Here is a 13,680-nt window from a genome sequence, read left to right as displayed (position 1 = left end):
TAAAGTCAAGAAAATGATCAAGGGAAATTTCATATAGAAATAAGAAAACTCCCACATCTGCTCCAGGAAACTCTGGAGGGTAGGAGGCCATCATAAAGACTGAGATGACGAAGAGGAGGAAAACAAGAAACAGGAAGGAAGGAGAGGAGTTCATAAAAGCAGGAATGACCAAGAGCAGAAAGGTTAGCTTGTTAGAGGCTAGAAAGTGACTGAATTTAGCACCTACTGAACCAGGTTTAATGAGAGATAACTGGTTCAAGTAGTGCTAGACACTGGGGAGACAATATTAGCAGAAGAGTCAACTGCTCTGTCTTCGAGATGATCAGTCTAATGGTGAGTGTTTATCCATGAATCTCTCAAGTAACAACCCACAACCCAGAATCAAGAGACATTGGTCTGGATAGGGGAAGCTGCAAGAACCCAACTTTAAGGATGCATTTTAAAATCGGCTTTCAGTATGAATTGGTTCAGAGTATAAAGTACATTATCAAGTTCAAATAAGGATTCCACAGTCATCTTCTCCTCTCTTTCCTATCAACACCTCTCTATTCTCGTGAGGCATAAAGTAGCAGAGAAGAGGCCCTGAAGTGTAACCTTTTTTTCTGGGCAAGAAAGTGCTTACTGCTAAAACTGTATCTGGGGTTCTGATGCATGATGTGGGCAAGACATTCTAATTATCAAATAGAGATTGAAGTAAGCTATAAATTGACAGCAGGGTTATCACTTACTTAACAGCAGCAGACAAGCATGGGGCTTGTCAAGGTTTTCCACAAAAGGCAGGGGAAATTACTCTGAATGGATTTTTAAATTACCCATGGGAGACAAAAATAAAGTTACCTTTGCTATGATCTCAGTAGCTATGAACTAAGAAGGGTTGCAGCAGATGGAAGAGCAAAGAAGGTTGAAAAGAAAAATAAATATACCCAAAAGAGAGAAAGCATTAAATGACAGGGAGAGGGGTGGGTCCTAGGTTACCATTTTAAAACCACTGGGAAAAAATCTGAGCATGTTTGTACACTAAGTGGATAAAGTAAAGAAATATTGATGAAAAGAGATCAGATGATTCTATGTATATTAATTTCTGAGTTACTTAGAACATGAATTAAGCAAAACCCCTCATTCTCAGAGCATGAACATTAACAGCATAATCAAGAAACTTTGTGAATTCTTTACAAACTACATTTTCTTGCAAAGTACTCCAGTCAGTGTTTAACAAGTCAGTGTTCACTATTCCTGTTGAAATTAACCTGATTTACGAAAAATGTAGAAATTACTTGGAATTTTGGAGGACTGAATTTACATATACACTGCATGCCAATCTGTTTCATTCACTTTTACTCTGTACCTATTATTCAACAATGCATCCCCAGCAGCACTAAGAGAACCCGATGAATGCTTAAACATATTTGGTAGGCGATGAACTTGTAAGAAGTAGCAGACACCACAGGTAGGGTGAATATGAAGAGTAAGGTTCCACAGAGAAAACAGTAATGCCAGGTCAGAGCATGTTTGAATCAATTTAAAAGACAGGGATCAGGAAGCCTGAAAAAATTTGATCTTCAATGACCATTAATTATGTCTCATTCAATGTAGTTTCAATAATTTTTCTAATTTTTTTTTTACTATGAGTTCTGTTACTATTTCTTTTACTCTTTCTTTTTTAAACAAATTTCCTTTTATAATTTAATTTTTGTTAAGGTAACACTGGTTTACAATACTATATATATGTGATTCAGAGTTATAGAATCACAACTCTTCAGATGCACATTTATCAAATTAGCAAAATTTCTACAGAGTAAATGGGGTGTATAAGGACTAGAAAAGGGAAAACATATGTCTGGATACTGTCATTAAATTAATGGAGAGTCCAACAATACAACCCAAGTTTCAGATTCAAAGATACTGTGTAAAATAAATTTCTGGAACCATCAAATTGCTTCAAATATTAAAAGAGAAGGCTATTTACATGCCCAAAGCACTATCTCATAGTGTAATCTGAGTTGTGCTCCTTTGAATGACTTGAATTCAATCATTTCAGACCTTGCTTACATAATTTTTTTATTGTACACAACTTAACAAATGAATATTATAAATGCTATGGGTACAGAATTCTGACATTAGCAATTATGGGCTTAATTCAACAACGAGATTGTGATTACAGTTTCTTAATGTATAGTTTCTCCCTCTGCATTTTAAGCACGTAAATGGCATCCCTATTTAGTATTGCCAGCATTTTTCAAGAGGTAACCACCACTTTTAACAATAATTATTATTATATTTATAGAAAACTGACAGAGTAGATGTAGTTTATAATTCACAAAGTTACCAATTTTCTATAAATAAAGGAAGGTGCTAATTATCATAGAAAAACTTGTATTTTATGCATGAACAGCCCAAGAATGATACTGGTTTTTTAGGATTTAGGATGTGAAAAGCAACTGGTTTATGATGCCCTGTTTCTGTATTTAACCAGAGTTTCAATAAGAACACCCTAATGCTTCCTTTATGCAAAACAATGATTAAATAAAAATAGAAATGCCAGTGACATAACCCCTCTCAGTTGATGCTTTTACTAAATTATTTTCCATAGCACTACTTCCTTGGGTAAGTTTCTAAGCAGAGATCTATCTAGGGTAGTTATCTGTGACCAAGGAAGAGCAATGTATCTTCTTATTAGTCTGATTACTCTGTTACAGGCTACAAATCATAGTCTGGGTCTGTTATAACCTAAAGCTAACTTGAGGAACAGCTCAGGGTTTGGAGATTATTGTATGTGTTTTTGTTGTCATTTTCACGATTTTTCCTCCTTTTACCCTTTTGTTTCCTTTCTTCCCCCTTGGCCTTAATTTTGTAAACTCTATCAATACTTTCTGAAGTCATCTCACAAGTAAAATTACTTAAGATTAAAATTTTTTACTTAAGGTCTACTTTTTAAAAATACTTATTTTTTGCCCTCCCTGGTGACACAATGAGTTAAAACAAAGCACTATGAAGCTATCAGCAGCCACTGAAGAATGAGTTTGATTCCCCAGGGAGGTAGCCACATGGCACGGCAGAACTCTCCTGACCAGCCCTCTGGTCCCCTCAGCAGTGTGTTTCAGCCATTCTGCCTGTTCTGTTCCCCACTCTGACTCCAGTGAGCCCTCTCACCCACTGCACCTCTAGCCTGTTACCCCAGTTCTTATATGTATAAAGCAAAAAAATCTTTAAAAAAAAAAGTATTCATTTTTAACTGAGGTAATATTGGGTTCCCCCCATCATGAATGACTGCCCAGGCACTCATTCATATTCCACTACCACAGACTACTGTCTTCCATCCCTCTTTGTTCCTTCGCCTCTCTTAGCCATTCCCACCTTGGTATTTTAGTTCTGTGGTCAGCTATCAAGGGTTTGCAGTTTGTGTTTACCTGATTATTAACTTAGTTACTTTATATTTCATATATTGGTGACACCATCAGGTATTTATCTTCTTCTGACATTTCACTTAGTATTATCCTTTCAAGTTTGATCCAGGGTCTACTTCTAAGGAAGTCAACATAAGACACAGGCATTCATAACTGGAATTTACTTGATAATATAAACACTATTCAAATCTATAGACATCAACTAAAAAGGTTAATAGTGACAAAAAAAAACACAAAAAACAAACCTGCCATGCTACTTAATATGTATCAGACAGTATATGCCAATGAGCAGTCTAAATACTTTTTCATAATTTACTTATGTTAATTTAACTTACCAAGCATTTCTTATAAAAGCTACTTTTATTATCATCCCCATTTTATAGACAAAGAAAATTCTAAGTTTGAAGTTTGAAAATTCTAAGTCACTTTACTGAGACCCCATAACTAGTAATTATTGGAACTACAGTTTGAAAACAATGTGCTAAAAATTCAGCCGGCAGTACCCCAAATTATAAATCCTTAGAAAAACAAGCTTCCTGCAGATAATATATGTATGTATACCCACACACATATATGAATGCTAATAAAATATAGGTATCATATTTATACATTATTTGTTATGAACCTTAACAAAATTGATATTGGCTTAAGTTGCTCAATTTTTATGATAAGTACAAATAAAGGCTTTTTTTTTCTTTGAAAAGTAATAGAATTTTGACCATGGACAAGAGTAACCATTATAACAAGGTGATTCAAAAGGACAATAGGAACTTGAGACATGATAGTCACTTTTGTTATCCAATACCTGCAAAGTTGTTTTTCTTAGGTGAGAAGCTTGAGTCCAGTAGGTTGAAAAAAATAACATGACAAGTCATTTGGGGAAAAATATTACATCTGGCTTGTTTTATAAAAAAATGTTTATAGTCTATAAAATTGGAACTGATGACTCATACTAACAAATTCAAGATGAACTTTTATTTGCTGAATAGCGAAGAAGCTGGCCTCTTGGCCATCATTGGTGTAAAATTAACTAGACAAGACTGTATAATCATTAGATCTTGGCTATAATGAAAAGAGAAATATAAATGAGGTTTTCAAAATTAAAGATTCATTATCTACTAAAGATGTAATTGTATTTAATGATTACAGAAATCTTAGCTACATATTAAAAAAATAAATACTGGCACTTAAAACTTGCACTTATCTTGATAAAATCATCATCATGGTAAAAAATATAAGTGCCATTTTGAATGCTTAAGCATTAATATCTGGCAAATATTTTATTAAAATTTTCTTTCTATATAGTGAATTACCTTTCCATGACTCTGAGGAAAGATTTTTCCCATTTTTGTTCCTTCCTTCCCTCCTTGTTTTCCTCTTTCCCTTTGTTCTTTCTTTCACAGAACAATAAATAGCACAATTTTATTTTACTTATGGTCAAGCTGCTTTATTTTTCAGAAATATTCAGAGAAAGAAAAAAAAAACAGAAGACAACTATTCATTTTCTTCATTGTAATTATGATAACTGTTGTTAAATACAAAGTTAACATTTAAAGATCCAAATGCATGGTTTATTTTCTAAGAAAAACACATTATAAAAAAAGTGGTATGCAATTATCTATATGAAATTCTGCCAACAAATACTTTTTGAAGAGGTTCAAATAGAAGAAGGGCAAAACACAGCAAACTGTTTGCTGTGTTTAGGATGAATTTGGATACTTGAGTCTGCAGGTGAGGAGGGAGAGCCACAGTTATATATCTACAAGGGAGTTACCTACAATTTCTGGGAGTTAGTATGACTGCCCCAGGAGAGAGATGATGGAAACTTATATAGGAAGGAATAACTTCTTGCTCAAATGCTTAGAAAGAACATTTTTTATTCTATGAATGACCCGAGAGAATACAAGTACAACAAGAATAGGAGCTAACCCACATGTGGTTCAGCAGACCTCTCCTGTGTTGCGTGCTGCTCCCCTCAGTGGTGTATTTCAGTCCATCTGACTGTTCTGCTCCTCACTCTGTCTCTGGTGGATCCTCACCCCCACCCCCTTGCACCTCAGGCCTACACTCCAGTTGTTGAATGCATAAATAAATGAAAATAAATCTTAAATGAATAGGATAATAGGTAATGGCAACATATAAGGATAGGCGTATTGAATTAGTCACTGGAATAACATTTATACAAAGATCAATATAAACTGTTTTATGCCAAACCTTAAAACAAGAAGTATCAAGTATGCCTTTGCATTTTTAGAACAAATAAAATGATACATTTCTTGATATGGTAGTGAATCTTGTCTATCAGTTTGAAAAAGATGACACAAATTTAGTAAATTATGGGATTCATGAAAAATGATTTGTATAATAAGTATAACAAACACTCTGATCCTAGGAAGATTTTACATAATCTGTATCTACATAGCCCAGGTCAATGGGTCTCCTCTACCAAATTTTACCCAAATTTAAAGTTAACTGAGACCAGAATTATGCCATATAACTTATACAGTTTCATTCAAATAGTAAAATCTCAAGTCTATGTCTCATGCTTTATAGAGACTGATGTAACTATTATTTCATTTGTCAAATAAATATGCTGAAAGTGAAGAAACCAAGTATTTAGTTGGTCTCTTTCCTTTAGTATTCTTACCAGCGCATAAATTTGTGCTTTTTATTTAATGCATATGTTTTTTATTATTAGTGAAATGAACTGAGAACAGAGAAGGCACAGGGAATCAGATGAACTCTTTGATTTCATTCACAGAGCTGAATTCCTGTGTGTATGCAGTAATGCGTTCATGTCAGTTCTTACCAAGAAGGAAGGTGATTATACATGGAAGGAAAAAAAAAGATAATGAATTAGTATAGCACCTTTCTTGAATCTAAAATCCTTGAAGGCAGGTATCATATTTTCTGCTCCTTATATATCTCTCTCCATAGAATTTAACACAGCAGTGATGATACAGGTGTGTAAACAATACTTACTGAATGACACCCATAATCAGTCTCAACTGCAAGAATACTTAAATCTGCTCCACCCTTGCTCATTCTATCTGTTCTTCTTCAATACTGATATTAATGTGGTATTGGTGACTTTAATTGTATTAGGCTACTGTCCCACCTCAGTTGTTTTACTGTTTTTGTTTTCCCTTCAAGTGCTGTGATAAGAGGGGAGAGACTAGTGCATCTGAGTTGGGAGAGAGTTTGTACATATAATCATGCCTCCTATAATTATGAAATTACACCTTTGAGTGTCCCTACATTCAGCTCAGCTCAAGGAAGAACATTTGATGGAGTCATATAAGCAACATGTTCTTTCTCTATTTGAAATGTATCATATATTCTTCTTTGTTTCAGTTAACTCTCCACTTGGATAGTCGAAGAGGTGTGAACAGGAAAGATGGGAGGACCAGCCATTGATGTCCTCCTGCATTCTAAATCTTATGCCATAAAGTACTTTTTGCTGAGCACTACAGGGTTCCAGGTGGTTTAGAACTTACATCATTTAACATTTCAGCATCAAAGGTTTTGTTTCTGTTTTCCCTCACAAGCAGGTCCAATTACAGTGGATTAGACAAAGAGCAATGCATATAACCCTTGTTTGTCAAAATTAGGGCAATTTTATGGCCAGTTATTTTAAGAAAAAAATTGAAAATGTGAACAATTGCTACCTGGTCAACATGGTAAATAAGAAAATTCAGGATGATAGAGAATTAAAAAGAATTGCCTGGTGTGGCAGAATAGGGGATACATAATATCAATGAAAGCAGATTTGGAAGTCCTGGCCAATTAAGGGAGGGGTTCAGAATGCTCTTCTAGTTCCTATCAGCTTTCCTCCAAAAAGCCTATTTACTTCTACAACAATAATTTAATCTCCCAATTCTGACTCCAAATAGCTAATTAAGTGGTCAACCTACAAATGAAGTGGCCATTTTATTTAGAATGTGTAGGAAAATATAAGTAGCATTGGTATGACATGGTATGACCCACCCATTCTAATGGAAATCGCAAACCTCTTCTTTCAGCACGTGCATTTTGTGCCAAGACTGGGCATTTTATAAAATAGGTTTGCATTGAATGGGTTTACTTTCGTAACAAAAAGGAAATAGTTTGCCTCTTTCCAGTCTTGCTTTGTGGTTTTGTAGAGCTGATGGATAGCTAATGAACACAGAGAGACAAAAAACAAGACAAGGAGCTGGTTTAGTGCCTGTTAGCACAGCTTGCATGGAAAGAAAGGATTGCACGTATATCCAGCCTTTTACTGGAGGCAGTGGGACAGTCTTATTTGGAGCATCTGTTCCCAAAGCTTTTCCCAGCTCTTTAACTTGTCAGGTTTACGGACACCAGCCAGGGTTCAGGAGGGAGGGAGGAGAAGCCCATTTGTAAAGCTCAGAGACTTCCTGGTCACAGGTGAAAAATCTTACAAGGAACAGGAAATACACAAAACTTGCTCAGTCAAATTATTTACCCTTTTTTACTTTGGTCATTCATTTATTCATTCATTGATTTCATTTTCATTTTCATAGCAAATTCAAAAATAAGACAAGAAATCATAGCTTAACTACCTTTAGGCTTGTATAGGCTCCCGGTTGTTCATTTTCCTGAAAATAGAAGTGCCTCTTGTATTACATATCATTTGATCCCTGGAAATAAAGGTAGCTGCTCATTTATTTCAGTTTCTGCTCCTTCCTAACTTGGTTTAGAAAAAGATACTACCTTTGCCCCCTTTGAATTAAAGTAAGGCAAGCATATGTCTGACATGGGATAACTTCTCTAAAGGAACTGATTAAATCTGTCTTTCTTCTCAAGATGAAAAGGATCTTTAAAAAACAAACTGAGGTTTTATATCTGCAGGTATTAAATTCTCCCCTTGCATTTGCTTTAGTTCAATGTAGCATTTGTGTGGCTTATTACAACATCTTTCATGTGTCAGATCTAAAAACCTCTTTGTGAAGCTGAAGATAATGGCATAGTGTGCTATAGATTTTACAGATGCTGTTTTTTTAAGCCAGCAAGCCGCCCTTTGCAGAGAGAAGCTGCTGTGCTGATATGAAAAGTTTCTTTTTCTGGCTGTGGTCTAATTCTCCATTCATTTTAGAAATTGCTTCTTACAAATAAAATGTTTGATGTCTATTTTTCCCTCTTTGTCAGGCCTAAAGCAGAAGTTGCCAAAATTTAAGGGTAAATATCAACCACCTGGAGCGTTTGCTAAATGGTTGATTCATTTCATCAGCGGATACAATGATTCTGTAAAATTTGGGATGGGAACCGGACACCTCCTTTTTAAGAGAACACTTAGTTGCCCCTAAGGCAGTGTTTCATTTACAGAAACACTGGTTAATTTTGGCAGATGAAGATGAGGGTATTAAACAATGTGCTTAGCAAGATAGAGCCTAGGTTGAAGAGTTCTCTTTTACTCCACATAGTTATTAACAAAACAAATTATTTTTTAAAGTAAAAATTGATGTAAAAGGAGGCACAATTACCTTCCTTGCCAATGGGAACAATGACTACTACACACAAACATAATGGAAAAGGAAATTAAGCCATTGGCTTGATTTCGAAGTAGCTCAAAGAGTTCATAACACCTTATTAGGTATCATGAAATTCAATTCTTAAAAAGTGTCTCAGTAAAGATAAACCTATAGATTATAGTGTAGATTAGTTTAATAAGTGAAATTCTGTTGTGTGTTCCAACTTGTTGGCTGTCAAGTCAGCATACACTGCCTGTCAAGTCAGCATACTCTACATGCAGAGATGGCAAAATGCCTACCATTCCAATATAAATGTTGATATGCCCTCCTCTGAGAAACCCAACACCAGCCTTCATCCTTTCCCGCAGCTCAGTCCACGCATTGTTGAAGGGGAAGAGAATGGTGGATGCTTTCTGGGTCAGCACCTGGAAACCAGGCACACCTGGAAACCCGCTGGTGAAACCCCAGAGTGGAAAGGAGAATAGAAAACACCTGAAGTATTCTCGTGGAGCCCACACAGGGATGCTGCTCCAACCTGATGGGCCAGCTGCCAGTAGTGGTGCCAGCTTGGCAGCCTGGCTACAACACCTGGAGAAATGATGGGTATCGACCTATTGTAGCTCCATTTTACACAAGCAGACCCTTAGATAAGTTAATTTGCATTTACATATGCTTAGTTGTATCCCAGTGTGGAACTTTTCAGGAAGGTTCAACCCTATTGAATCTGGTATCGCTCAAAATATGACCTTTATCTTTTATTGAATCAATTATATTACTCACATATAGAAATTAGAAGCAGCACAGTGAGGTGATTAGGAGAACAGATTATTCACCTAGAATGCTTGGACTCATCAATTGGCTCTGCCAATGTCTACCTGTAAGCCATGGAACATATTAATGCGAAATTCTGCACCAACTTCTTTATGTTTACAATGGACATGGGTGATACCACACCTGGAGATAACATGGAGAATCAGAGACAGCTTAAAGGTTAAGCTAACATGTATGAAGGAGTTACCATAATGTCTGGCACAGAACAGGTGCTCAATAAATATGGGGCTTTATTATTATTGCTGTATTGGTAGAGAAAACAGGTGGAAAGTATCATCATCCATTTGCTCATGTATTTTAGAAATACAACTGACTTTATGAAAGGGGTCATGACTTGGGCTGCAACGACAGGCATTGCAAAGGCTTATACATCAGAGGTTATTTATAGACAAAATGAGTGTAGGACAAGGTTACTGGTAAAAGACTTTCAGGTAAAAGCATCTTCTCTAAGGGGAAGGGGAAGGGATTTTATGTGGATCATCTCACTGGTAATAATAAGAACATCCCAGCTTGATTGGTTTAGGATTGTGAAAAGTGTCATTCTTAATTGAAAAATATTTGGAAACTGTTGAAATATACAGCACATGTAACAAAATGTATAAATGTTAAGCATATAAATCATTCTAGTTCTACTGATAGATGTTTACCTATCACTCTTGGCATTTTTTGTGGTTATATTAGAGATGACAATAGGTACATGTAAGTGATTAAAGTCTATTCAAATTAACATCACCACCATATATCATGTAAGAGCCTCACAACAATGCAACTCAATTATATTTCTTCCATCCTTTGTGGCACTGAAGTCATATATTCACTTCTACACATACTATAAGCCTCATGATACACTGATACTATGTGTAAAATTTTAACTTTAAATAGTAAATGGAATTCAAAATAATTTTTTAAAATATAAAACAATCTGTATATTTAGCCCACGTTTGCTAATTCTATTGTGATTTATGGCAACGGTGCTGTTCAGTGCTATACAAGGGACTCTTGCAGACACAAATACCATATGTTTAGAAATGATGCTTTGCAAGGATGACTTACTATCTTTGGTCTTGTGCCCAATTGGGAATGTCTGAAAAAGAAATCACAGTACAAGCGACCTATTGGGGCATGTTCTTGGAAGAAACACAGTAAGTGCAGTTGAATAGGACAAGAGAAAAAGCTAAGCAAGATTCTGGTTTCAGCTGCAGACTAATTTCAGTCTGATCCCATAGGGAAGATGTAGAGCACAAATTGTATCCCGGAGTCAGTTCTATATTGAGCAAGGGGACTGACCTTTTGTATCTATCAGTCAGCCATTGGCTATAGTCTAACCTCCTAGGACCCTTCTAGCAGAATGGGGGAGTGCATTGTCTCCTGGGCCAGGTGGCTCTTGGTAGCTGAGGGCTGTTTTTTACTGACAGAACAAATGTGATTTATAATTAGCCAAGATCCCATCAGGGCATCCAGGCATCCACGGTAGGGTTGTCCTTCAGAAGTCAACAGTGTTGGTTTAAAGGATCTCACTGCTACTCTCTGGTTCAAGTCTAGAGCACTGCAGCACTGAAGCAGCCTCCTGCTTCTACCTTTAAAATATTTTACAATGAGATTTTACACAAACTATGTCTATAAAAACTATACAAAAAATCTAGGAGGACATATAGTTTTCTTATTTGCTTTTGGGAGATCTACACTCCTATGACGAACAGAGTTCAGGAAGTTCTTTTGCTTTTCTTCCTTTGGTCAAAGTAGTACTCAAGAGGAAAGAAGAATGCTTGTGAGATATTTTCCTCTACTCTAGGAATGCAGGTTTTCACAGTGCATAATCATTTGGCATTCAGAGGGAGGTGCCTTAATTGGGCCCGGCATCTTTGAGAACAATGTCCAGATGAAGCTACCTTTGCTCTTACACTGCTATCACGCTGACAGGAATTTGCTCTTCAGCCCATAACTTGGTGACCTCATGTTTCCAATCCATAAAATAAAGATAATAATACTGTCCCTACTTTACAATGGTCCTGGGAGACTTGATTAATTAATAAAAGTTTATAAAGCACTTTCACATTCTCAGATGAAAAGCACTAAACAAGTAGAGTGGTATTTGTTTTTTTTTAACCAAACAAAACAAAAATGACATTTTACACTTGTATAAGATCAAGGCCTTTATAAACAAATATAATTTTATATTTGCTGTTTTAATAAACAGAGGCATGAGAGGAAGGAAGCCTATTTCTAGAGATGATTCTACAAATCAGTTGCAGTCACACAACATTGTTATATGAACGCATATAAAGTGAGACCCAGACAAGGCGAGTAGGCTTAGTGTAAACACATTAACCATGAGGACAACAGCACAGCTTCAAGACAACAACATATAGTAAGAAAGTGATTGACCAAGAGCCAGGATATCATTGCCTCAGGTTTCAGACCCACTTGTGCAATATTTAAAACGTCCTTTAGCAATTATGTAACACACCTGACAGTATACAGGTGGAAGCATTGCTTGTGCTTGCCAAAAGAGAAATGACAGTGGAGGAACAGGAAGTTTAGGAGGAAGAACTGACATTCTTGGAACCTGACCCTTCAAAATATAAACCCTGACATATAAAGACAACATCTTTTATAGATGACTAGGAGACTGAAGGTCAATAATTATATTACTTGTCAAGATCCCATATATCCAACTAGACCAAAGAAAGACATTTCCTAAAAAAGTCAAGAATTCAGAGTAAACAACTTTACATGTAAATCTGTTTCCTAAACAAATGAAAATCAAAGAAGAGCTCAAGATTTCAAGAAGAGTAAGCTGAAGGTGATGTGTATACAGTTTTTAAATATCGAATTTTAAACATGGTATATTCATACTACGATGGGAAAACCCAACAATTTTGTAAAGTTCGATGTTTTGTTGTGAAGTGGGGATGGGGAGGAAAGGAGGAATGGTGAAAGCTGAAAGGAGAGAGTATGCACAAGAGAGAAAGGGTGATAGTAAATTAAATTCTGTTAATAATTTCAACCTTTGCTTCACTTAGTCAACAGAAACACCTGAACGGCATGAAATGAAAGGACTGTTGTTTCTTCTATCGGTATCATTCTCATATGCCTCTGACAGTGTGTCTCCATTGCTGAATGATTCTAAAGTTTGAAGGTACATTTTATTTCAACAGCAGCTTGTATCATCAAGATAGTGACTTCATCTTGCAGTCAAGGATGATCAAGAAAAAATACCTGCACGCACTTTTATGACTTAAAAGTCTAAACTGAGTAAACTGTACCCATGTGGTGGATCAGTAAAACCCTTACGCAGACAAGCATTATAGAAATCTTATATATGGGTGTGGAGTGAAGCAGTAAGATTTTTATCTTGATGATTTGGGAAGGGATAAATGAAAGGAAATGTGGATCAAAGATTTGTAAGAGACTAGGAGAACTATAAAAGTATTATCTTCAATTCTGCAGTAATAAATTTAAAATCCAAGAGAAACTGGATGATTTTCTAATCAAAAAGAGAAGGTGAATTTCTAGGAAATTACCAAAACTAACTCAGTAAAAAATAAAATGAAACTTGAGACTACATGATCATAGTAAAGAGTAGAAAAGCAAATCATAAGAAAGGTATTACTTAAAAAACAGACAACTATACTGTTATTCAAATAATTTTAAATCTTGGAAAAAGATGGAAATCTCTAGGTTGGTTTATCAAGCTGGCATTTACTTGCTAAGATAACGAGAGAGAGAGAGAGAGAATATGAATCTAATAATTGTAAATAAACCATAGCCAGCCCAACTGAGCAATACATCAATGAAGCATTACTCAAGTTGGAGTTCTTTAAGGAGTACAAAGGCAGCTCAATATTAAGAATCTATTAATGCAATTAAGTATGTTTAACACATGAAGGAGAAAATAATGTATTAAGTCAATACATACCTAAAAGACATGCTGGTTGGGAACACTATAAGTAATTTTTAAAATTTCTAAGCAA

This window comes from Condylura cristata, unplaced genomic scaffold (assembly GCF_000260355.1).
Source record: "Condylura cristata isolate star-nosed mole 26May11 unplaced genomic scaffold, ConCri1.0 scaffold00004, whole genome shotgun sequence".
NCBI classification, from domain to species: Eukaryota; Metazoa; Chordata; class Mammalia; order Eulipotyphla; family Talpidae; genus Condylura; species Condylura cristata.
This window is presented reverse-complemented; position numbering follows the sequence as displayed.